General features: G+C 47.6%; 3 protein-coding genes across 6 annotated transcripts in view; all 3 read right to left on the reverse strand.

Moving 5' to 3' along the window:
* The window catches only part of LOC144587217 (uncharacterized), a 180,537-nt gene extending 179,884 nt beyond the window's left edge, over positions 1-653 (reverse strand). The window contains exon 1 of the mRNA XM_078387065.1: positions 534-653. The gene's annotated coding sequence lies outside the window, so the exon portion shown is untranslated. The remainder of the gene's footprint in view (positions 1-533) is intronic.
* The window catches only part of LOC144587301 (uncharacterized), a 161,007-nt gene that overhangs the window by 111,899 nt on the left and 23,025 nt on the right, over positions 1-26,083 (reverse strand).
* LOC144587191 (uncharacterized) overlaps positions 1-26,083 on the reverse strand; it is a 116,139-nt gene that overhangs the window by 31,200 nt on the left and 58,856 nt on the right. The window lies entirely within an intron of this gene.

Raw genomic sequence — 26,083 nt, forward strand, 5'->3', positions numbered from 1 at the left:
TGTGTGTGTGTGTGTGTGTGTGTGTGTCGGGGGGGGGATCTGTGACCCCCCCACCTTCCTTCTTCAGATCTTTCTAGCTCTGAGGATTTCCTTCCTTCTCCTGTCAGTCCCCCCCCCATGTTTGAAGACACCCCCTGAGTCAAAGAAGGATTAATCCAAACTCTGCCAGATTCTCCCTCTTGGTTCCCCAAAAAAGCTGCGATTCCCTGGGGGGGGGGAAGAGTAAGGGGGGGAGACGGAAGGGGGGCAGAAAAGGGGGGCCGAGGCAGAGAAAGGGGGGGAAGGATGAGATTCTAACCTGGGAGGGAAACATGGGGGGGAATAGCTCGACACTCCCCCCCAAGATCCCCAACGAGGAGAGTCTGAAGGAAAGATTTGCAATTCAGGTCCGTCCAGGAAAATGGGGGGGGGGGTTTGGATTATTTGCCATCCGGGGGGGGTGGAAAGGAGAAGAAGAACCCCCCCTCCCTCCCCCCTCGGAATTTGCCTTCCCTTTTTTTGAAGGAACCCCCCCCCCCCAATATTATGCTCACCTCCTTGCTGGTCCCGAGGCCGAGAAAATCCTCTGCACTTGCGCCCCCCCCCCCCGAAAGAGACGATAGAGACGGGAGGAGACAGACGGGGCCTCTCACTGCTTCCGCTTCCGGTTGGGAGAAAGGCGGAAAAAGAAAAAGAAAGGGGAGGAGCTCCTTCTCTTCTCTGTTTTTGTCGCTCTCGGTTCCTCCCCCCCTCCAAGGGACTCTATCTCTCTTTTTGTGTGTGTGTGTTTTTGTGGGAGAGGAGGAGGGAGAGAGAGAGAGAGAGAAGAGGGGTGGACTTTCCTCCGTGGGAATCTTTCCTATGGTGGTGGGGGGGGGGGGCGAAAGGGGGATCGATTTCTGCCCAGGGAAGGGTCTCCCCTTGGACGTCCTTCTTCTTCCCGCAGGGCCAAAACTCTTCTGGTCTTTGGGGCCCGGAGGCGCCATTCAGGGCCGTCGGCTGTGCAAAAGACCTGCAGGTGAGAAAAGTCCTGAGACCTGAACTCGGCCCGCCCTGGGTGGGCAACCCCAAGACACACAGGGCCCTTGGCCCACGGAGGGGCCACGGAGGCCGAGGAGCCCCTTTGGAGACGCCCCCCCTCCCCCGCGTTGGGATCCTCGAAGGGACCGAAAATAGCAAAGGGTCCCGTGAGAGCAGAGGGTCCGGTCCAGCCCTCGGTCGGCTCCATCGCACGGGGGGGGGGGGTTGGTGTTTTATTGGAGGCTTCGGGGAAGAAAGCCGGGTAGGCCTCCATGAATATTTCGCTAAGGAATGTGCTGCTTTTGTTTCAATCATCACATGGGCCTAGAGGGGGGGAGCCTGGTGCCTTGATTTTGTGATTTTCCTGGAAACTGTGCCCATTCCTCTTGGAGGCTTCGGGGAAGAAAGCCGGGTAGGCCTCCATGAATATTTCGCTAAGGAATGTGCTGCTTTTGTTTCAATCATCACATGGGCCTAGAGGGGGGGAGCCTGGTGCCTTGATTTTGTGATTTTCCTGGAAACTGTGCCCATTCCTCTTGGAGGCTTCGGGGAAGAAAGCCGGGTAGGCCTCCATGAATATTTCGCTAAGGAATGTGCTGCTTTTGTTTCAATCATCACATGGGCCTAGAGGGGGGGAGCCTGGTGCCTTGATTTTGTGATTTTCCTGGAAACTGTGCCCATTCCTCTTGGAGGCTTCGGGGAAGAAAGCCGGGTAGGCCTCCATGAATATTTCGCTAAGGAATGTGCTGCTTTTGTTTCAATCATCACATGGGCCTAGAGGGGGGGAGCCTGGTGCCTTGATTTTGTGATTTTCCTGGAAACTGTGCCCATTCCTCTTGGAGGCTTCGGGGAAGAAAGCCGGGTAGGCCTCCATGAATATTTTGCTAAGGAATGTGCTGCTTTTGTTTCAATCATCACATGGGCCTAGAGGGGGGGAGCCTGGTGCCTTGATTTTGTGATTTTCCTGGAAACTGTGCCCATTCCTCTTGGAGGCTTCGGGGAAGAAAGCCGGGTAGGCCTCCATGAATATTTCGCTAAGGAATGTGCTGCTTTTGTTTCAATCATCACATGGGCCTAGAGGGGGGGAGCCTGGTGCCTTGATTTTGTGATTTTCCTGGAAACTGTGCCCATTCCTCTTGGAGGCTTCGGGGAAGAAAGCCGGGTAGGCCTCCATGAATATTTTGCTAAGGAATGTGCTGCTTTTGTTTCAATCATCACATGGGCCTAGAGGGGGGGAGCCTGGTGCCTTGATTTTGTGATTTTCCTGGAAACTGTGCCCATTCCTCTTGGAGGCTTCGGGGAAGAAAGCCGGGTAGGCCTCCATGAATATTTCGCTAAGGAATGTGCTGCTTTTGTTTCAATCATCACATGGGCCTAGAGGGGGGGAGCCTGGTGCCTTGATTTTGTGATTTTCCTGGAAACTGTGCCCATTCCTCTTGGAGGCTTCGGGGAAGAAAGCCGGGTAGGCCTCCATGAATATTTTGCTAAGGAATGTGCTGCTTTTGTTTCAATCATCACATGGGCCTAGAGGGGGGGAGCCTGGTGCCTTGATTTTGTGATTTTCCTGGAAACTGTGCCCATTCCTCTTGGAGGCTTCGGGGAAGAAAGCCGGGTAGGCCTCCATGAATATTTCGCTAAGGAATGTGCTGCTTTTGTTTCAATCATCACATGGGCCTAGAGGGGGGGAGCCTGGTGCCTTGATTTTGTGATTTTCCTGGAAACTGTGCCCATTCCTCTTGGAGGCTTCGGGGAAGAAAGCCGGGTAGGCCTCCATGAATATTTTGCTAAGGAATGTGCTGCTTTTGTTTCAATCATCACATGGGCCTAGAGGGGGGGAGCCTGGTGCCTTGATTTTGTGATTTTCCTGGAAACTGTGCCCATTCCTCTTGGAGGCTTCGGGGAAGAAAGCCGGGTAGGCCTCCATGAATATTTCGCTAAGGAATGTGCTGCTTTTGTTTCAATCATCACATGGGCCTAGAGGGGGGGAGCCTGGTGCCTTGATTTTGTGATTTTCCTGGAAACTGTGCCCATTCCTCTTGGAGGCTTCGGGGAAGAAAGCCGGGTAGGCCTCCATGAATATTTTGCTAAGGAATGTGCTGCTTTTGTTTCAATCATCACATGGGCCTAGAGGGGGGGAGCCTGGTGCCTTGATTTTGTGATTTTCCTGGAAACTGTGCCCATTCCTCTTGGAGGCTTCGGGGAAGAAAGCCGGGTAGGCCTCCATGAATATTTCGCTAAGGAATGTGCTGCTTTTGTTTCAATCATCACATGGGCCTAGAGGGGGGGAGCCTGGTGCCTTGATTTTGTGATTTTCCTGGAAACTGTGCCCATTCCTCTTGGAGGCTTCGGGGAAGAAAGCCGGGTAGGCCTCCATGAATATTTCGCTAAGGAATGTGCTGCTTTTGTTTCAATCATCACATGGGCCTAGAGGGGGGGAGCCTGGTGCCTTGATTTTGTGATTTTCCTGGAAACTGTGCCCATTCCTTGGAGGCTTCGGGAAGAAAGTCCGGGTAGGCCTCCATGAATATTTCGCTAAGGAGAATGTGCTGCTTTTGTCTTCAATCATCACATGGCCTAGAGGGGGGGAGCCTGGTGCCTTGATTTTGTGATTTTCCTGGAAACTGTGCCCATTCCTCTTGGAGGCTTCGGGGAAGAAAGCCGGGTAGGCCTCCATGAATATTTTGCTAAGGAATGTGCTGCTTTTGTTTCAATCATCACATGGCCTAGAGGGGGGGAGCCTGGTGCCTTGATTTTTGTGATTTTCCTGGAAACTGTGCCCATTCCTCTTGGAGGCTTCGGGGAAGAAAGCCGGGTAGGCCTCCATGAATATTTCGCTAAGGAATGTGCTGCTTTTGTTTCAATCATCACATGGGCCTAGAGGGGGGGAGCCTGGTGCCTTGATTTTGTGATTTTCCTGGAAACTGTGCCCATTCCTCTTGGAGGCTTCGGGGAAGAAAGCCGGGTAGGCCTCCATGAATATTTCGCTAAGGAATGTGCTGCTTTTGTTTCAATCATCACATGGGCCTAGAGGGGGGGAGCCTGGTGCCTTGATTTTGTGATTTTCCTGGAAACTGTGCCCATTCTCTTGGAGGCTTCGGGAAGAAGCCGGGTAGGCCTCCATGAATATTTCGCTAAGGAATGTGCTGCTTTTGTTTCAATCATCACATGGGCCTAGAGGGGGGGAGCCTGGTGCCTTGATTTTGTGATTTTCCTGGAAACTGTGCCCATTCCTCTTGAGGCTTCGGGGAAGAAAGCCGGGTAGGCCTCCATGAATATTTCGCTAAGGAATGTGCTGCTTTTGTTTCAATCATCACATGGGCCTAGAGGGGGGGAGCCTGGTGCCTTGATTTTGTGATTTTCCTGGAAACTGTGCCCATTCCTCTTGGAGGCTTCGGGGAAGAAAGCCGGGTAGGCCTCCATGATATTTCGCTAAGGAATGTGCTGCTTTTGTTTCAGATCATCACATGGCCTAGAGGGGGGGAGCCTGGTGCCTTGATTTTGTGATTTTCCTGGAAACTGTGCCCATTCCTCTTGGAGGCTTCGGGGAAGAAAGCCGGGTAGGCCTCCATGAATATTTTGCTAAGGAATGTGCTGCTTTTGTTTCAATCATCACATGGGCCTAGAGGGGGGGAGCCTGGTGCCTTGATTTTGTGATTTTCCTGGAAACTGTGCCCATTCCTCTTGGAGGCTTCGGGGAAGAAAGCCGGGTAGGCCTCCATGAATATTTCGCTAAGGAATGTGCTGCTTTTGTTTCAATCATCACATGGGCCTAGAGGGGGGGAGCCTGGTGCCTTGATTTTGTGATTTTTCCTGGAAACTGTGACCATTCCTCTTGGAGGCTTCGGGGAAGAAAGCCGGGTAGGCCTCCATGAATATTTTGCTAAGGAATGTGCTGCTTTTGTTTCAATCATCACATGGGCCTAGAGGGGGGAGCCTGGTGCCTTGATTCTTGTGATTTTCCTGGAAACTGTGCCCATTCCTCTTGGAGGCTTCGGGGAAGAAAGCCGGGTAGGCCTCCATGAATATTTCGCTAAGGAATGTGCTGCTTTTGTTTCAATCATCACATGGGCCTAGAGGGGGGGAGCCTGGTGCCTTGATTTTGTGATTTTCCTGGAAAACTGTGCCCATTCCTCTTGGAGGCTTCGGGGAAGAAAGCCGGGTAGGCCTCCATGAATATTTTGCTAAGGAATGTGCTGCTTTTGTTTCAATCATCACATGGGCCTAGAGGGGGGGAGCCTGGTGGCCTTGATTTTGTGATTTTCCTGGAAACTGTGCCCATTCCTCTTGGAGGCTTCGGGGAAGAAAGCCGGGTAGGCCTCCATGAATATTTCGCTAAGGAATGTGCTGCTTTTGTTTCAATCATCACATGGGCCTAGAGGGGGGGAGCCTGGTGCCTTGATTTTGTGATTTTCCTGGAAACTGTGCCCATTCCTCTTGGAGGCTTCGGGGAAGAAAGCCGGGTAGGCCTCCATGAATATTTTGCTAAGGAATGTGCTGCTTTTGTTTCAATCATCACATGGGCCTAGAGGGGGGGAGCCTGGTGCCTTGATTTTGTGATTTTCCTGGAAACTGTGCCCATTCCTCTTGGAGGCTTCGGGGAAGAAAGCCGGGTAGGCCTCCATGAATATTTCGCTAAGGAATGTGCTGCTTTTGTTTCAATCATCACATGGGCCTAGAGGGGGGGAGCCTGGTGCCTTGATTTTGTGATTTTCCTGGAAACTGTGGCCCATTCCTCTTGGAGGCTTCGGGGAAGAAAGCCGGGTAGGCCTCCATGAATATTTTGCTAAGGAATGTGCTGCTTTTGTTTCAATCATCACATGGGCCTAGAGGGGGGGAGCCTGGTGCCTTGATTTTGTGATTTTCCTGGAAACTGTGCCCATTCCTCTTGGAGGCTGTCGGGGAAGAAAGCCGGGTAGGCCTCCATGAATATTTCGCTAAGGAATGTGCTGCTTTTGTTTCAATCATCACATGGGCCTAGAGGGGGGGAGCCTGGTGCCTTGATTTTGTGATTTTCCTGGAAACTGTGCCCATTCCTCTTGGAGGCTTCGGGGAAGAAAGCCGGGTAGGCCTCCATGAATATTTTGCTAAGGAATGTGCTGCTTTTGTTTCAATCATCACATGGGCCTAGAGGGGGGGAGCCTGGTGCCTTGATTTTGTGATTTTCCTGGAAACTGTGCCCATTCCTCTTGGAGGCTTCGGGGAAGAAAGCCGGGTAGGCCTCCATGAATATTTCGCTAAGGAATGTGCTGCTTTTGTTTCAATCATCACATGGGCCTAGAGGGGGGGAGCCTGGTGCCTTGATTTTGTGATTTTCCTGGAAACTGTGCCCATTCCTCTTGGAGGCTTCGGGGAAGAAAGCCGGGTAGGCCTCCATGAATATTTTGCTAAGGAATGTGCTGCTTTTGTTTCAATCATCACATGGGCCTAGAGGGGGGGAGCCTGGTGCCTTGATTTTGTGATTTTCCTGGAAACTGTGCCCATTCCTCTTGGAGGCTTCGGGGAAGAAAGCCGGGTAGGCCTCCATGAATATTTCGCTAAGGAATGTGCTGCTTTTGTTTCAATCATCACATGGGCCTAGAGGGGGGGAGCCTGGTGCCTTGATTTTGTGATTTTCCTGGAAACTGTGCCCATTCCTCTTGGAGGCTTCGGGGAAGAAAGCCGGGTAGGCCTCCATGAATATTTTGCTAAGGAATGTGCTGCTTTTGTTTCAATCATCACATGGGCCTAGAGGGGGGGAGCCTGGTGCCTTGATTTTGTGATTTTCCTGGAAACTGTGCCCATTCCTCTTGGAGGCTTCGGGGAAGAAAGCCGGGTAGGCCTCCATGAATATTTCGCTAAGGAATGTGCTGCTTTTGTTTCAATCATCACATGGGCCTAGAGGGGGGGAGCCTGGTGCCTTGATTTTGTGATTTTCCTGGAAACTGTGCCCATTCCTCTTGGAGGCTTCGGGGAAGATAAGCCGGGTAGGCCTCCATGAATATTTCGCTAAGGAATGTGCTGCTTTTGTTTCAATCATCACATGGGCCTAGAGGGGGGGAGCCTGGTGCCTTGATTTTGTGATTTTCCTGGAAACTGTGCCCATTCCTCTTGGAGGCTTCGGGGAAGAAAGCCGGGTAGGCCTCCATGAATATTTCGCTAAGGAACTTGGAGGCTTCCGGGGGGGAAGAAAAGAAGAAGGGAAAGCCGGTGTAAAGGCCTCCCTATGAATACTTCGCGTTCCTAAGGAATGTGCTGCTTTTTGTTTTCCCAATCATACATGGGCTAGAGGGCGGGGGGGAGCCCTTCGCGTTGCCTTTGATTTTTGTGATTTTCCTGGACGGAAAAAACCTGTGACCCACTTCCTCTTGGAGGGCGGGCTTCGGGTGAGAAGGACGGAAAAGCCGGGTAGGCCCTCCACTGAATATTATCGCTAAGTGACTATGTGGCAATGCTTCTTGTTTCAATCCATCACACTGGGGCCTGAGAGCGGGGGGAGGGAGCCTGGTGCCTTTGATTTTGTGAATTTTCCTGGAAACCCCCTGTGCCCAATTCCTCTTGGAGGCTTCGGGGAAGAAAGCCGGGTAGGCCTCCATGAATATTTCGCTAAGGAATGTGCTGCTTTTGTTTCAATCATCACATGGGCCTAGAGGGGGGGAGCCTGGTGCCTTGATTTTGTGATTTTCCTGGAAACTGTGCCCATTCCTCTTGGAGGCTTCGGGGAAGAAAGCCGGGTAGGCCTCCATGAATATTTCGCTAAGGAATGTGCTGCTTTTGTTTCAATCATCACATGGGCCTAGAGGGGGGGAGCCTGGTGCCTTGATTTTGTGATTTTCCTGGAAACTGTGCCCATTCCTCTTGGAGGCTTCGGGGAAGAAAGCCGGGTAGGCCTCCATGAATATTTCGCTAAGGAATGTGCTGCTTTTGTTTCAATCATCACATGGGCCTAGAGGGGGGGAGCCTGGTGCCTTGATTTTGTGATTTTCCTGGAAACTGTGCCCATTCCTCTTGGAGGCTTCGGGGAAGAAAGCCGGGTAGGCCTCCATGAATATTTCGCTAAGGAATGTGCTGCTTTTGTTTCAATCATCACATGGGCCTAGAGGGGGGGAGCCTGGTGCCTTGATTTTGTGATTTTCCTGGAAACTGTGCCCATTCCTCTTGGAGGCTTCGGGGAAGAAAGCCGGGTAGGCCTCCATGAATATTTTGCTAAGGAATGTGCTGCTTTTGTTTCAATCATCACATGGGCCTAGAGGGGGGGAGCCTGGTGCCTTGATTTTGTGATTTTCCTGGAAACTGTGCCCATTCCTCTTGGAGGCTTCGGGGAAGAAAGCCGGGTAGGCCTCCATGAATATTTCGCTAAGGAATGTGCTGCTTTTGTTTCAATCATCACATGGGCCTAGAGGGGGGGAGCCTGGTGCCTTGATTTTGTGATTTTCCTGGAAACTGTGCCCATTCCTCTTGGAGGCTTCGGGGAAGAAAGCCGGGTAGGCCTCCATGAATATTTTGCTAAGGAATGTGCTGCTTTTGTTTCAATCATCACATGGGCCTAGAGGGGGGGAGCCTGGTGCCTTGATTTTGTGATTTTCCTGGAAACTGTGCCCATTCCTCTTGGAGGCTTCGGGGAAGAAAGCCGGGTAGGCCTCCATGAATATTTCGCTAAGGAATGTGCTGCTTTTGTTTCAATCATCACATGGGCCTAGAGGGGGGGAGCCTGGTGCCTTGATTTTGTGATTTTCCTGGAAACTGTGCCCATTCCTCTTGGAGGCTTCGGGGAAGAAAGCCGGGTAGGCCTCCATGAATATTTTGCTAAGGAATGTGCTGCTTTTGTTTCAATCATCACATGGGCCTAGAGGGGGGGAGCCTGGTGCCTTGATTTTGTGATTTTCCTGGAAACTGTGCCCATTCCTCTTGGAGGCTTCGGGGAAGAAAGCCGGGTAGGCCTCCATGAATATTTCGCTAAGGAATGTGCTGCTTTTGTTTCAATCATCACATGGGCCTAGAGGGGGGGAGCCTGGTGCCTTGATTTTGTGATTTTCCTGGAAACTGTGCCCATTCCTCTTGGAGGCTTCGGGGAAGAAAGCCGGGTAGGCCTCCATGAATATTTTGCTAAGGAATGTGCTGCTTTTGTTTCAATCATCACATGGGCCTAGAGGGGGGGAGCCTGGTGCCTTGATTTTGTGATTTTCCTGGAAACTGTGCCCATTCCTCTTGGAGGCTTCGGGGAAGAAAGCCGGGTAGGCCTCCATGAATATTTCGCTAAGGAATGTGCTGCTTTTGTTTCAATCATCACATGGGCCTAGAGGGGGGGAGCCTGGTGCCTTGATTTTGTGATTTTCCTGGAAACTGTGCCCATTCCTCTTGGAGGCTTCGGGGAAGAAAGCCGGGTAGGCCTCCATGAATATTTTGCTAAGGAATGTGCTGCTTTTGTTTCAATCATCACATGGGCCTAGAGGGGGGGAGCCTGGTGCCTTGATTTTGTGATTTTCCTGGAAACTGTGCCCATTCCTCTTGGAGGCTTCGGGGAAGAAAGCCGGGTAGGCCTCCATGAATATTTCGCTAAGGAATGTGCTGCTTTTGTTTCAATCATCACATGGGCCTAGAGGGGGGGAGCCTGGTGCCTTGATTTTGTGATTTTCCTGGAAACTGTGCCCATTCCTCTTGGAGGCTTCGGGGAAGAAAGCCGGGTAGGCCTCCATGAATATTTTGCTAAGGAATGTGCTGCTTTTGTTTCAATCATCACATGGGCCTAGAGGGGGGGAGCCTGGTGCCTTGATTTTGTGATTTTCCTGGAAACTGTGCCCATTCCTCTTGGAGGCTTCGGGGAAGAAAGCCGGGTAGGCCTCCATGAATATTTCGCTAAGGAATGTGCTGCTTTTGTTTCAATCATCACATGGGCCTAGAGGGGGGGAGCCTGGTGCCTTGATTTTGTGATTTTCCTGGAAACTGTGCCCATTCCTCTTGGAGGCTTCGGGGAAGAAAGCCGGGTAGGCCTCCATGAATATTTTGCTAAGGAATGTGCTGCTTTTGTTTCAATCATCACATGGGCCTAGAGGGGGGGAGCCTGGTGCCTTGATTTTGTGATTTTCCTGGAAACTGTGCCCATTCCTCTTGGAGGCTTCGGGGAAGAAAGCCGGGTAGGCCTCCATGAATATTTCGCTAAGGAATGTGCTGCTTTTGTTTCAATCATCACATGGGCCTAGAGGGGGGGAGCCTGGTGCCTTGATTTTGTGATTTTCCTGGAAACTGTGCCCATTCCTCTTGGAGGCTTCGGGGAAGAAAGCCGGGTAGGCCTCCATGAATATTTCGCTAAGGAATGTGCTGCTTTTGTTTCAATCATCACATGGGCCTAGAGGGGGGGAGCCTGGTGCCTTGATTTTGTGATTTTCCTGGAAACTGTGCCCATTCCTCTTGGAGGCTTCGGGGAAGAAAGCCGGGTAGGCCTCCATGAATATTTCGCTAAGGAATGTGCTGCTTTTGTTTCAATCATCACATGGGCCTAGAGGGGGGGAGCCTGGTGCCTTGATTTTGTGATTTTCCTGGAAACTGTGCCCATTCCTCTTGGAGGCTTCGGGGAAGAAAGCCGGGTAGGCCTCCATGAATATTTCGCTAAGGAATGTGCTGCTTTTGTTTCAATCATCACATGGGCCTAGAGGGGGGGAGCCTGGTGCCTTGATTTTGTGATTTTCCTGGAAACTGTGCCCATTCCTCTTGGAGGCTTCGGGGAAGAAAGCCGGGTAGGCCTCCATGAATATTTCGCTAAGGAATGTGCTGCTTTTGTTTCAATCATCACATGGGCCTAGAGGGGGGGAGCCTGGTGCCTTGATTTTGTGATTTTCCTGGAAACTGTGCCCATTCCTCTTGGAGGCTTCGGGGAAGAAAGCCGGGTAGGCCTCCATGAATATTTTGCTAAGGAATGTGCTGCTTTTGTTTCAATCATCACATGGGCCTAGAGGGGGGGAGCCTGGTGCCTTGATTTTGTGATTTTCCTGGAAACTGTGCCCATTCCTCTTGGAGGCTTCGGGGAAGAAAGCCGGGTAGGCCTCCATGAATATTTCGCTAAGGAATGTGCTGCTTTTGTTTCAATCATCACATGGGCCTAGAGGGGGGGAGCCTGGTGCCTTGATTTTGTGATTTTCCTGGAAACTGTGCCCATTCCTCTTGGAGGCTTCGGGGAAGAAAGCCGGGTAGGCCTCCATGAATATTTCGCTAAGGAATGTGCTGCTTTTGTTTCAATCATCACATGGGCCTAGAGGGGGGGAGCCTGGTGCCTTGATTTTGTGATTTTCCTGGAAACTGTGCCCATTCCTCTTGGAGGCTTCGGGGAAGAAAGCCGGGTAGGCCTCCATGAATATTTTGCTAAGGAATGTGCTGCTTTTGTTTCAATCATCACATGGGCCTAGAGGGGGGGAGCCTGGTGCCTTGATTTTGTGATTTTCCTGGAAACTGTGCCCATTCCTCTTGGAGGCTTCGGGGAAGAAAGCCGGGTAGGCCTCCATGAATATTTCGCTAAGGAATGTGCTGCTTTTGTTTCAATCATCACATGGGCCTAGAGGGGGGGAGCCTGGTGCCTTGATTTTGTGATTTTCCTGGAAACTGTGCCCATTCCTCTTGGAGGCTTCGGGGAAGAAAGCCGGGTAGGCCTCCATGAATATTTCGCTAAGGAATGTGCTGCTTTTGTTTCAATCATCACATGGGCCTAGAGGGGGGGAGCCTGGTGCCTTGATTTTGTGATTTTCCTGGAAACTGTGCCCATTCCTCTTGGAGGCTTCGGGGAAGAAAGCCGGGTAGGCCTCCATGAATATTTTGCTAAGGAATGTGCTGCTTTTGTTTCAATCATCACATGGGCCTAGAGGGGGGGAGCCTGGTGCCTTGATTTTGTGATTTTCCTGGAAACTGTGCCCATTCCTCTTGGAGGCTTCGGGGAAGAAAGCCGGGTAGGCCTCCATGAATATTTCGCTAAGGAATGTGCTGCTTTTGTTTCAATCATCACATGGGCCTAGAGGGGGGGAGCCTGGTGCCTTGATTTTGTGATTTTCCTGGAAACTGTGCCCATTCCTCTTGGAGGCTTCGGGGAAGAAAGCCGGGTAGGCCTCCATGAATATTTTGCTAAGGAATGTGCTGCTTTTGTTTCAATCATCACATGGGCCTAGAGGGGGGGAGCCTGGTGCCTTGATTTTGTGATTTTCCTGGACCGCGCGCCTAACGGCGCGCGAAATTCTCAAATCCTAATATGGTAAATATGAGTGGCCTGAGGGAGGGCAGAGTTCTTACCTTTAATGGTGTATGAGCAAGAGAGCATGTTTAATGGCGCATGAAACTCTCTAATCCTATCTCTTACCCTAACCTGAGAAATTAGAGAGCCAATCAACATTGCATACTTCCACACTATTAGAGAGCAGGCCGGGTAGGTGGGGCTCGTCAGCCATGGAAGGCAGCCCATCTAGGAGAAGGAAAACTCCGACTTTAAACCTCCACTGCCTTGTGGCTATATCCACTTATGGAAAGGGCTTCAGGAGATAACCTCGAGGAAAAATCCGGAGCCGGAGTCCCGGAGGCACTTTGTGTCATTCTGCCAACTCCTGCGACGTTGCTGGAGCCAGTTGTATTGGCTCTTGCCTTTCCACTGGACCATTTCAGCGACGTGGAGAGGGGGGATTTTCTGCTTGGGTAACAGCCTATCCTCCATATTATTTTACCCAGGCTTCGTGCTCTGGAGAGGACACTCCAGCTTCGCATACAGCGTCGAAACAACACGGGAAGTAGCAGTTACTGTGACGAACACGGGTTCGAAAACACACGTGTACGCTTGGACAGAGAGCAATCAGGAGCTTGCACATGCTAAAATGGGCTGAAGAGTCCAATTCAGCCAGCCATGCTACAAACTCCTTCTCACAAGTCTGCCCACATAAGAACACCCTGGTACTCTCAGATATTATTGTGAAAAGGTCAAGTGGGCTTTGTAGTCCTTAGACTTAACTTGCACCACTGACAGGACTCTAAGTAAGCTAGGCCGAGGCTGCACTCTCAGATGACCCTATGACAAGTGTACTGTTCAGGAAACCAAATGAGTTTTATAATCTTTATTTTATTAAAGAAAAAGCATGTTACTAAGCCAAATTAAACCAAAACAAATAATCTAGCATTGTGCTGTTTAGTTACACAGATGTAGTGAGGCAAAGAAAACATGAAAAATAGAAAAGTATTCAAAAAGCAAAAAAGCCATTAAAATGAATAAAAACAATTCCAGTCCAGGAAATCATTAGTAAACAAAATAATCCAAGTTGGTTATGAAAAGGCTATAGTCCTCAGTGATCCTATAGAATAAAAATCCCTAAACAAAAGTAAAAATCCATTATATGTCCCATAATCCTTAGAAAAGTAAAATTCAGTAAATATACCATAGTCCTTACTAAATTACAAGAGCATAGTCCATATGGAGTATTCCAAGAAAAGAAGTCCATAAAGAATATTCCATAGGTAACAGTCCATAGAAAATAGTCAATGCACAGTCCTTAGGAAAATCCCATAAGTCTATAAGTAATCCAGCAAAGCATAGAAACCAGTCCATGTAGGTAGGCCACCAAACTCTCTCTCTAGACATCAGGGTAAGTCCCATATGGCTGAAATGTAGGTCACGAATCACTGAAAGGTCGGTCTTGGAAAGACAATGTCCATAGGTAAAAAGTTCCTTTTTCAAGAGTAACTGGCAAGGGCCTAATGCACCTTCCCACGATGTCATCCAATCAGAGTTCGTTACTAGGCAAACAGTCCTGTTACATCACATGAATTCTTTCTCATACACACCAGATGTTATTTGGGTTTACTGTGGTTTATCAAAGAGTCACAACAATTCCCATCTAATCGCACCGAGTCCTTTTTCTCAGGCCTTCAGAATAACATGCTCTCTGCTCGCCTAGAAAACAACTTGTCAGCATAGCACAGATATTATATACAAAGAAACCAAAATGGAACCTCTCTGGCTCACTTCATAATTACAAAACCCATATGCCTTTAAAAGATTTTACCTTAAAAACCCATCTCATCACAAGCCCCCTGAAGATTAACAAAATTCCTAAACAATGTAAGTTTAAATTTTGATAACTGAATAAGATGAGATGCCATAATTAAGCAGTAACAAAATAGAGAAAGATATTAACTTGAACATAAAGTAATACATTTCAAATATGATTCTAAAATAGCAAAACAATTGATACATGAGAACTATCATAATTACAGTATTTACCATACATGAGAGAAAATTGCGTTAGACACTTCTACTAGTCTGAAAAACAGAAGAATAAACAAGTTAGTATACTTAATCAAATACATTCTGCATATGCTCAGATAATACTCTAGTCATCAAACAGTAAAATAGTGAAACCAGGATTAACATCATAATAACTTGACAATCCAATATACTGATACGTAGTAATAATAGTGAAAACACTCTATGTATGCTCAGGAACATTGTCATACAGAATATCAAGAAAATTAAACATCAGAGCTTTAACAATTCTAGCCATTTTCTCCCCTTGCATCTGCACTAAACATTCGAGATAAACAGTGGGGTTTAGCTAACACAGGCTCCAATATCTGTCCTGGGCCAAATTGATCAATGCCTTCCACGCCTTGGTCCAGAAATGCCACACCCCTGGACACATGTATCACTGAATTAGCTGTGCTATCAGGTTTGGTCACAAGAGGCCGCTGTTGCAACAAAGTTCCCTCGGGAGTACTCTGCATAGCCTCAGAAACAGTACCAGCATTCTCACCACTTCCTTGGAAAATAGGCTGTTGAAAATAAGTATTGTCCCAAACCTCTGCTTTTCTCTCTAAAGATCTTTCTGAGAAGATTAACTGTGGTACTGGGCCAAATCTTTCAGTCTCTGAAGAAACATCAATACTTTGTAATCCCAAAAAGTTAGCGCTTCCCCCTTCATTGGTTGTGTTATAAACAGTCTCACAATGTGAAAGTCCATGCTGCAAGGTCTCTGTACAAATAACTCCTATGGCACTGGGCAAAGACTCTGAGAAAACCTTCACTCCTCCAGCTTCCTCAGCTGACTTTTCCGGTACCTTGAGCAGACCACCCCCTTGGTATTTTTCTTTACTTCCGAACTGCCATGAATTACATGGGGTCTCTGCCAACCTAACAGGGTCTGCTTTCGCTGTTCCCTCTGGGCTAAGAGAAGGGGGGTTGTTTGAGATCTGACATGCATCAAGATCTGCTGACACAAGTCCTGTTGCTTCTAAGCTCTCAGTCCCAGCAATTGCTTTATTACTTTGGAAAATCCCTTGCTCTCCTTCTTCTAGCAAACCCATAGTCTCCTCCCGAATTATTTCAGAATTTCTCACCTGTCCTGTGCTCTGAAAAGGAGCTGAAGATGGTTCTGAGCTGAATTCCAATGCACTGCAATTCTCTGGAGCATTGCAGTTTTCCCTTGGGTCGGCCGGTGTTAATTTCCTCAAGTTCCCTTCGCGGCAAACTTTTTCCTGCATTCCTCCCTCTGCGCGCGGCTCTAGGGCCTGTAAATCCTTTGTTTGGACGGACGATGAATCGCTGTCTTCTCTGGAATGCTCCTTAGCATTCCACTGGGCCTCGTTAACTCTTTCCACACAAACATCTTGCATCTCAGGGTTGCTTCCAATTGTTTGAAGCGTCTCATTGCAGTAATCCCCAAAGGAACCCTGCTGAACTTGGAAAAACCTTTGCATCAAGCCAGGTTCTGTGCTAAGAAAACGTTTTAAAAGGATGTTTTCCTGATAAAGCTCACGTATCAGGAAATCTCTTTCCCTAATTTTCTGCTTGGCTTCCTCGAAAAATCCTGAAGCCATTTCTAAGAGTAAATCCACGGTTTTAGACTGATTTTCCTCCATATCTGCTGGCCCTCTAGCCTTGGCTAGGTTAGCAAACAAAACTTCTAATAATAGAAATGAAAATTTAAAAATCTCCTCTGCACTTCTGACCAACTGCTGTCCCTTCTGTTATCCTAAGATAGGCGAGAGAACAAACAGCTGCCAAACCAAAATAAAATTAAAAATCTCTTCTGCACTTCTGACCAACTGCTGTCCCTTCGGTGACCCTAAGGTCTGTGAGAGGCCAGACAGCTGCCAAAACCAAAATACTGAAAAATCCAAAAGGAAGAGAAAAGAAAAACTGTGATTACTCTGTGAACCCTAGAGTTACAGAGATGATTAATGACTGAACTGGGTGCAGATAGATACCTCTAAGATCATAGGGCATGACTCTAGGCCAAGCCAGATGCAACTAGGTACTCCTGCCAGATCCTAAGATCGTAGTGGGGAGACCCAGAGCTAGACTGGAACACGGCCAGGTGCTCCGGCAAATCCTAAGATTATAGGAGTACACTTAGGCCAAAAACAAAAACAAAATACTTGGATGCAAGTTCCAAAACAACATAGCCAGAACAAAGTGGCCAGAGTCATTTATGCAATCCTAAGATTGTGAAATGACCTGCTCAACTTGGGTGCAAGCACTCCAAAAATAAAGGACATGCATCTTGGAATTTCTTCACTACAACGTTGTAACAACCTGCACATGCCTACTGCTTAAATTCAATTGTTTCCTAACAGTTTGCTTGTCCCACTGGGAATCTCTTTCTTAAAAGAGCACCCCAGATTCTAACACACATTACCACAGCCTGAAGATTTAACACCTCTCACCACAGCCTTTAGATCTAACTGCTGGCAAACAGCGTTTCCTAGGAAATTACTGTTTACACCCAGGGAAGCACCTAGCTCCTTGAAGCCTCAGTGTCCCACTGCAATCAAAACTTAGCTTGTGGATCAGGGTCACTCAAGCTGTTAGATAGAACAAAAATTGGTCATCCTGAGGTACTACAAAACCCAGCACGTGGTTCATCGCGCAGCTGCCACCATGTGACGAACACGGGTTCGAAAACACACGTGTACGCTTGGACAGAGAGCAATCAGGAGTTTGCACATGCTAAAATGAGCTGAAGAGTCCAATTCAGCCAGCCATACTACAACACTCCTTCTTGCAGGTCTGCCCACATAAGAACACCCTAGTACTCTCAGATATTATTGTGAAAAGGTCAAGTGGGCTTTGTAGTCCTTAGACTTAACTTGCACCACTGACAGGACTCTAAGTAAGCTAGGCCGAGGCTGCACTCTCAGATGACCCTATGACAAGTGTACTGTTCAGGAAACCAAATGAGTTTTATAATCTTTATTTTATTAAAGAAAAAGCATGTTACTAAGCCAAATTAAACCAAAACAAATAATCTAGCATTGTGCTGTTTAGTTACACAGATGTAGTGAGGCAAAGAAAACATGAAAAATAGAAAAGTATTCAAAAAGCAAAAAAGCCATTAAAATGAATAAAAACAATTCCAGTCCAGGAAATCATTAGTAAACAAAATAATCCAAGTTGGTTATGAAAAGGCTATAGTCCTCAGTGATCCTATAGAATAAAAATCCCTAAACAAAAGTAAAAATCCATTATATGTCCCATAATCCTTAGAAAAGTAAAATTCAGTAAATATACCATAGTCCTTACTAAATTACAAGAGCATAGTCCATATGGAGTATTCCAAGAAAAGAAGTCCATAAAGAATATTCCATAGGTAACAGTCCATAGAAAATAGTCAATGCACAGTCCTTAGGAAAATCCCATAAGTCTATAAGTAATCCAGCAAAGCATAGAAACCAGTCCATGTAGGTAGGCCACCAAACTCTCTCTCTAGACATCAGGGTAAGTCCCATATGGCTGAAATGTAGGTCACGAATCACTGAAAGGTCGGTCTTGGAAAGACAATGTCCATAGGTAAAAAGTTCCTTTTTCAAGAGTAACTGGCAAGGGCCTAATGCACCTTCCCACGATGTCATCCAATCAGAGTTCGTTACTAGGCAAACAGTCCTGTTACATCACATGAATTCTTTCTCATACACACCAGATGTTATTTGGGTTTACTGTGGTTTATCAAAGAGTCACAACAATTCCCATCTAATCGCACCGAGTCCTTTTTCTCAGGCCTTCAGAATAACATGCTCTCTGCTCGCCTAGAAAACAACTTGTCAGCATAGCACAGATATTATATACAAAGAAACCAAAATGGAACCTCTCTGGCTCACTTCATAATTACAAAACCCATATGCCTTTAAAAGATTTTACCTTAAAAACCCATCTCATCACAGTTACCGGTTATAAGTCTTTGCTCAATTGGCGTAGAGCAGGACGCCAGGGGCTACTTCTGACGGTGGGAGAGGTCATTGCACCTCACTAGGTAGATACCGCCCGCCTTAAGCTGGGCAGCCCCCAGCCAGTAAGGTGCTACCTCGCCACGGTCTGTTAACTTCACGGGGTGCGTGGGGTTTAGGGTCAAACCCGACAAGCAGATCGATAACCGTGCACCATGCAACAATCGTAAGAAAACTTCTGCCCTAAAGCTGGGCACCTGGAATGTACGGACAATGACCCCTGGCTTCCATGACTACGGCTTTCCTAACGACCTGCAAGAAATAGACGATGTGCGCAAGACAGCTGTCATTGACATGGAACTGAGTAGACTGCAGATGGACATTGTTGCCCTCCAAGAGACAAGACTGCCAGACTCGGGATCTGTCAAAGAAAAAGACTTCTCATTCTTCTGGCAGGGAAAACCATCGAATGAGACCAGGGAATATGGTGTTGGCTTTGCAGTCAGAAATACTCTTCTGAGATACATTGTTCCACCTACTGTGGGGAGTGAAAGAATCCTGTCTCTGCAGCTCCACTCATCAGCAGGACCAGTAACCCTCATTAGTGCATATGCACCAACACTGTCATCCACTCCAGAAGTGAAAGACAAATTCTATGATGATCTGGCAGCTACCATCAAAAAAGTCCCTGAAAGAGAGGCACTGTTCATTCTTGGAGACTTTAACGCTAGAGTTGGGGCTGATCACAACTCCTGGCCCACTTGTCTAGGCCGTTTTGGCATCGGAAAGATGAATGAAAATGGCCAGCGCTTGCTGGAGTTTTGCTGCTATTATGGTCTTTGTGTCAGCAACACATTCTTTAACACGAAGCTGCAACACAGAGTTTCCTGGAGACATCCAAGATCAAAGCATTGGCATCAGCTCGATCTAATCCTCACTAGACGTTCCAGCCTTCCTAGTATTACGATCACACGCAGTTACCAGAGTGCTGATTGTGATACTGATCATTCCCTGGTAGGTAGTAGAGTAAAACTGCGAACAAAGAGAGTATATCACACGAAAAAGGAAGGAAGACCACGTATTGACATCAGCAAGACTTGCGATCAAAGAAAAGTGAGGGATTTTGCCCAAGCACTTGAGGAAGCCCTTCCAGGTCCGGCTAATGCAAATGCACCTGAACGATGGGAACACTTCAAGAACACTGTCTATAACACCGCCTTATCCACCTTTGGCAAGAAGACCAAAAAGATGGCTGACTGGTTCGAAGCCCATTCAGAGGAGTTAATGCCAGCCATCGAGGATAAGAGAAGAGCTCTAGCAGCATACAAAGCCTGTCCTAGCAAGTACAACCTGCAAGCTCTTCGAGCTGCTCGCGGCCAAGTGCAACAGGCAGCCAGGAGATGCTCCAACGATTATTGGCTCCAGCTCTGCTCTCAGATACAGTTAGCAGCGGACACAGGTAACATCAAAGGAATGTATGATGGTATCAAGCAAGCCTTAGGTCCAATACAGAAGAAATCTGCTCCCTTGAAGTCTGCTACAGGTGTGCTCATCCAGGACCGAGTACAGCAGATGGAACGCTGGGTACAGCACTACTCCGAGCTATATTCCAGAGAGAATGTAGTAACCGAAGAAGCATTAAATAACATTGAGTGCCTGCCTGTCTTGGAAGAGCTAGACAGCGAACCAACCCTAGCAGAAATAAATGCGGCCTTGGATTCCCTCGCCTCCGGCAAGGCACCTGGAAGGGACAACATCCCTGTTGAAGTGCTGAAATGCTGTAAGGAGATCATCACCACCGAACTGTATGAAGTCTTTCGTCTCTGCTGGAGGGAAGGTGGAGTACCACAGGACATGAAGGATGCAAACATTGTCACATTGTACAAGAACAAAGGAGACAGGGGCGACTGCAATAACTACCGTGGCATCTCTCTTCTTAGCGTGGTAGGGAAGCTGCTTGCCCGCGTTGTGCTGAAGAGGCTCCAGGTGCTTGCAGACAGAGTCTATCCAGAATCACAGTGCGGATTTCGAGCCAATAGATCCACCACTGACATGGTATTCTCCCTCCGACAGCTGCAGGAGAAATGCAGGGAACAACAACAGCCACTCCTTGTGGCCTTCATAGACCTTACAAAAGCATTTGATCTGGTTAGCAGGGACGGCCTTTTTAAAATACTTCCCAAGATTGGTTGTCCACCTCGTCTCCTCAACATCATCAGATCTTTCCATGAGGGAATGAAAGGCACTGTAGTTTTCGACGGCTCAACATCAGACCCCTTTGACATTCGAAGCGGAGTGAAACAGGGCTGTGTCCTCGCACCAACACTTTTTGGGATATTTTTTGCTGTCATGCTGAAGCATGCCTTTGGAACTGCAACCGAGGGCGTCTATCTCCGGACTAGATCAGACGGAAAGCTCTTTAATCTTTCTAGATTGAGAGCAAAGACCAAAGTACAACTGAAATGCATGCGGGACTTCCTCTTCGCAGATGATGCAGCCATTGTTGCCCACTCTACCGAAGACCTCCAACAACTCATGAATTGTTTCAGCAAGGCCTGCCAAGACTTTGGACTAACAATCAGCCTGAAGAAAACACAAGTCATGGGCCAGGGGGTGGACTCACCTCCTTCTATTACCATCTCCACAAAAGAATTGGAAGTTGTTCATGACTTTGTGTACCTCGGCTCAACCATCTCTGACACCCTCTCTCTAGATGTCGAGTTGGATAAACGCATTGGCAAAGCAGCCACCATGTTCTCTAGACTCACAAAGAGAGTATGGCTCAATAAGAAGCTGACGACACGTACGAAGATCCAGGTCTATAGAGCATGTGTCCTAAGCACACTCCTGTACTGCAGTGAGTCCTGGACCCTTTGTGCACGGCAGGAGAGGAAGCTGAACACCTTCCATATGCGTTGCCTCCGACGGATTCTTGGTATCACCTGGCAGGACAAAGTTCCAAACAGTGTAGTCCTAGAACGAGCTGGAATTTTCAGCATGAATACATTACTGAAGCAGCGACGTCTACGTTGGCTGGGGCACGTCGTGAGAATGACTGATGGTCGGATTCCAAAGGATCTCCTGTATGGAGAATTAGTGCAGGGAAAGCGCCCCAGAGGGAGACCACAACTGCGATACAAGGACATCTGCAAGCGAGATCTGAAGGCCTTAGGAATAGACCTCAACAGATGGGAAAACCTGACATCTGAGCGTTCAGCCTGGAGGCAGGCACTGCATCACGGCCTCTCCCAATTCGAAGAGACCCTTGCCCAGCAGGCCGAGGCAAAGAGGAAGTCACAAAAGCAGCAAAAGCAGGGAGCCAGACAGGGGACAGATTGGATTTGTCTTCAGTGTGGAAGGGACTGTCACTCTCGAATTGGCCTTCTCAGCCACACTAGACGCTGTTCCAAATTCTCCATACAGAGCACATTACCATAGTCTCTCGAGACTGAAGGATGCCTATGATGGATGATTTTGTTTACCATCCTTAGTGCAGCTTCGGTTTGATTTATTTTAAGGTTCGTAGTCTTGCTGTTTTTCACTTTTAAATGTTCCCTTTTAATGATGTACCTAAGCTGTCTTGGGTCCTTTTTAAGGAGAAAGGCAGGGCAAATATATTTTAAATAAATAGTGGGAAACTTTTGACTTAAGGGAGACGCTCCCTTTTGACTTAAGGCAAATACCAAAAGAATAGGAATGTGGCTAAGAATATAATATGTAGAATAAACTTTTCTACTCCCTAGACCATAAATAAAAATTTCTTCTATATCCAGGTATCACTCCCCCCTCCTTTTAAAATTCTGACAATAGAAATGATGCTGAATCTAAATCTGCTCCTCGTGGTTTAGCCTTTCCTGAACTATAGGCGACACACAGAGGCCAAAGTCTAGATATAGCACATACAAATAACCCCGAAATAATAAGAAGTACAATTCGAATTACAGATGCTCCCGTGACAACAGAGGGTCCGGTCCGCTCCATCGCACGGGGCTCTGGCATTTTCTCGATGTTGATTTCATTTAACATCCTAAGTGCAGCTTCGGTTTGATTCATTTTAAGGTTTGTAGTCTTGCTGTTTTTCACTTTTAAATGTTGCCTTTTTCTGAGGCACGTAAGCTATCTTGCAACCTTTTTTTTCATGAGAAAGGCAAGATAAAAATATTTTAAATCGACCATCAGAGACCTACCCTCTTGTATTCTGCTACTTTCATTGCATGTTTCAGAGGGAAGTTACGCCTGACTAGAGAGGGAGAAGGAGAGGGAGATGGGGATGTGGCCCCATTTAATAGAAACACGAGGAAGGCAGATCTCGGATGGAAATGTTTCTGATTTGCTTTATCCGTAAAGCCTCCAGGCTGATGTTTTCTTTCTCCTTTTCTCCTAGGAAGGAGTGAGACGGAGTGAGAGTGATTTCTCTCTGCTGTTTTTGGGACCCATTAGAAAGAACCCATATCCCACATCCCTCCGAACGTTTGCAAGGTCAGTGACATTTCAAGGGGTGGCTTAAGGAGCCTTGCCCCCCCCCCTCTCTCCTCTCCGTTTCCCTGTCCCAGCAGGGATTTGGACCCAGGTCTCCTGGTTTCCAGTCTGGTACTCCATCCGTGACACCACAAGTCTTCTTTGAACATGTGCAGAGTGCTGGTGTTCAAGGGTATGGTTTCCTTGGCATCCGATGCAAGAGGCACAGCGTCTCCCCCGTCCACCGCTCTCCCCCTCCCATCATCTCCTCTGGGAAGACATTTCCACACACCCTGCGTGGGGGGGAGGTTCTTCCGTTCTAAGTCCTCTGTTTTTTCCTTTCTTGTTTGCTTCCCCTCTTCCTCTCTCTTTCGGCCCCATCCTCTTCTCTCCCATTTACCCCAGTAGAAAGGTTTCCTGGCTGAGTAATGGTTCCTTCCCCTTCCTGCCTCATCTCTTGATATCAACCTTCCCACTCTTCTAGCAATTGCTTACTCTCTTCACCTCTGCCGTTCTGGCCTCCACTTCTCTCTCTCTCTCTCTCGCTCACACACACACACACACACTCCCTCACTCACTCTCTCACTCTCTGCTCCTGGTCCTTCTTATTTCTATATCCTTCCTTTTCTCTCCCTTTCACATCCCACGTGGGGGGACAGCGTTTCCCCTTTTCTCCTTTGTCCCATTTCCTCTTTTTCCTGGCTGGACGATCCTCGTGGAGACAACAGAACCAGGGATCAAGACTCCAGACTCCCTTTGTGTCCAAGACTTTGTGTTTCACGCACTCTTGTCCGTCAGTCCCAATCCCAACCACCAAGGCAATGCTTAACAGTCCCCTCTTCTTACCTTGGTCCGAGCACGGAGTGGCCTGGTTGTTAGATTTGTGCCCAACAAATTCTCCCGGTCTTCTTCACCGGGGTGTCGGACATCTCGGGTTATCTCATCTGCGCAGCCGAGGTCCCCGCCAGGGAAAGTAGGCTGTCGAAATCGATGGAATGCGTCTCCCTGTTTTCTCAGCAGTGGAACACAGCAGGAGACTTGGATCCCGGACGAGCCCCCAGTAGTGAGAAATGCTCACACCCTTGTTACTTAAATGCAAGAACCAGACAACCATGAATACAAGCAGCTCTCCTTTATTAAAAAGCCCTTTTGCAAAAGCAGGTGTCCTAACTGGGTAGGCACCCCCATCAATCCAGGCAGGATGATCTTTATCCCTTACTCCTGGCCCTTGTTTCCCTCTTGGTCTGGGCAATCCAAGGCATGCCTAAACTGATCAGAGGAAGTCCTGCCTCTCTTTCCATCTCCCTCTCCTCTCTTTGCCTAGACCCCAGACTCTTATTTATTTCTATTATTATTTCTATGTTGTTGTTGTTTACTCTTTTAGTTGTGTCCGACTCTTCATGACTCCACAGACCAGAGCACGCCAGGCCCTCCTGTCTTCCACAGCCTCCTGGAGCTGGGCCAAATTCATGTTGGTCGCTTCAGTGACACTGTCCAACCATCTCATCTTCTGTTCCCCCCACCCCCATTACAAGGTTTCTTAGTTCCTCCTCACTTTCTGTCATATCTGAGGTTGTTGATATTTCTTCCGGCAATCTTAATTCCGGCTTGGGATTCCTCCAGTCCGACCTTTCTCACAATGTATTCTACATATAAGTTAAATAAGCAGGGGGAGAATATGCAGCCTTGTCATACTCCTTTCCCAATTTTGAATCAATCCGTTGTTCCATATCCAGTTCTAACTGTGGCTTCCTGTCCCACATATAGGTTTCTCAGGAGATAAATAAGGTGGTCAGGCACTCCCATTTCTTTAAGGACTTGCCATACTTTGCTGTGGTCGACACAGCCAAAGGCTTTTGCATAGTCAATGAAGGAGAAGTAGATGTTTTTCTGGAACTCTCTGGCTTTCTCCATAATCCAGCGCATGTTAGCAATTTGGTCTCGAGTTCCTCTGCCCCTTCAAAATCCAGCTTGTACTTCTGGGAGTTCTCGGTCCACTTACTGCTGAAGCCTACCTTGGAGGATTTTGAGCATAACCTTGCTAGCGTGTGAAATGAGTGCAGTTGTATAGTTGGAGCATTCTTTGGCACTGCCCTTCTTTGGGATTGGGATGTAGACTGATCTTTTCCAGTCCTCTGGCCACTGCTGAGTTTTCCATTGATGATGATTTGGAAAAGAGTGTTTGTGATGACCAGCTTGTTCCCATTACAAAACTCAATTACACTTTGCCTTGCTTCATTTTGAACTGCAAGGCCAAACTTACCTGTTGTTCCTTTTCTCTCTTGACTCCTTACTTTAGCATTCCAGTCCCCCATAATGACAAGAACATCTTTCTTTGGTGTCAGTTCTAGAAGGTGTTGTAGGTCTTCATAGAATTGGTCAATTTCAGCCTTTTCAGCAATGGTGGTTGGTGCATAAACTTGGATGACTGTGATGTTGAAAGGTCTGCTTTGGATTTGTATTGAAATCATTCTATCATTTTTGAGATGGTATCCCGGTACAGCTTTTCCCACTCTTTTGTTGACTATGAGGGCTACTCCATTCCTTCTACGGGATTCTTGCCCACAATAGTAGATATGATAATCATCTGAATTGAATTCTCCCATTCCAGTCCATTTTAGTTCACTAAAATGTTTATTCTTGTCATTTTGACCACATCCAGCTTACCAAGGTTCATAGATCTTACATTCCAGGTTCTTTTGCAGTATTTTTCTTTGCAGCATCGGACTTTCCTTTCACTTCCAGTCACGTCCACAGCTGAGCATCCTTTCGGCTTTGGCCCAACCACTTCATTAGCTCTGGAGCTACTTGCATTTGTCCTCCGCTCTTCCTCAATAGCATGTTGGACGCCTTCCCACCTGAGGGGCTCAACTTCCAGCATCATCTTCCAGTGTATTGTTTTTCTGGTTCACTGCCTGTTGGAGCTTGCTCCATTGCTCCAAAAAAATTTTTTTTGCCTTTTTTTTTAAAAAAATTCCTTAATTGAGTTTTTAGGGAGAGCGATTTGTGCTGATTTTGGGCAGAATTTTCCAACGATGTTTCAGATCTAGCAGTAAAATGTTTTTCCCTTTGCATGACATGAATTAACTCCTGTTTGTATTTTTCTTGTGAAGGAGATAAGGAGAGGAAAAAGGTGTTCTCTATGTTCTTGTTTAGACACACACACAAGGATGTCTGCCAACAGAGTCCTCCTCACACACCTCTGGATCCAACTCTGCATACAGATCCTCTGGGGCAAAGCCCCCAGGAGGACTCTCTTTTATTAAGCTTACAAGTTCACATTAGGATTGGCCCAAAGAAAGGGTTTAAAGTTAGCTCTCTATCACTATGAGGAAGAGGAAGAATGGGTAGTAGCTCCTCCTCTCAGAAGCAGCTATGACGTCAACCAGGAGAGCGTTCTCTGCACTGAAGAATCAGCCAACAGCTTAGCAACGTTGGGAAGAAGCGTTCCCCCACAATAGTTTTCTGC

Source organism: Pogona vitticeps, chromosome 2 (genome assembly GCF_051106095.1).
Source record: "Pogona vitticeps strain Pit_001003342236 chromosome 2, PviZW2.1, whole genome shotgun sequence".
NCBI classification, from domain to species: Eukaryota; Metazoa; Chordata; class Lepidosauria; order Squamata; family Agamidae; genus Pogona; species Pogona vitticeps.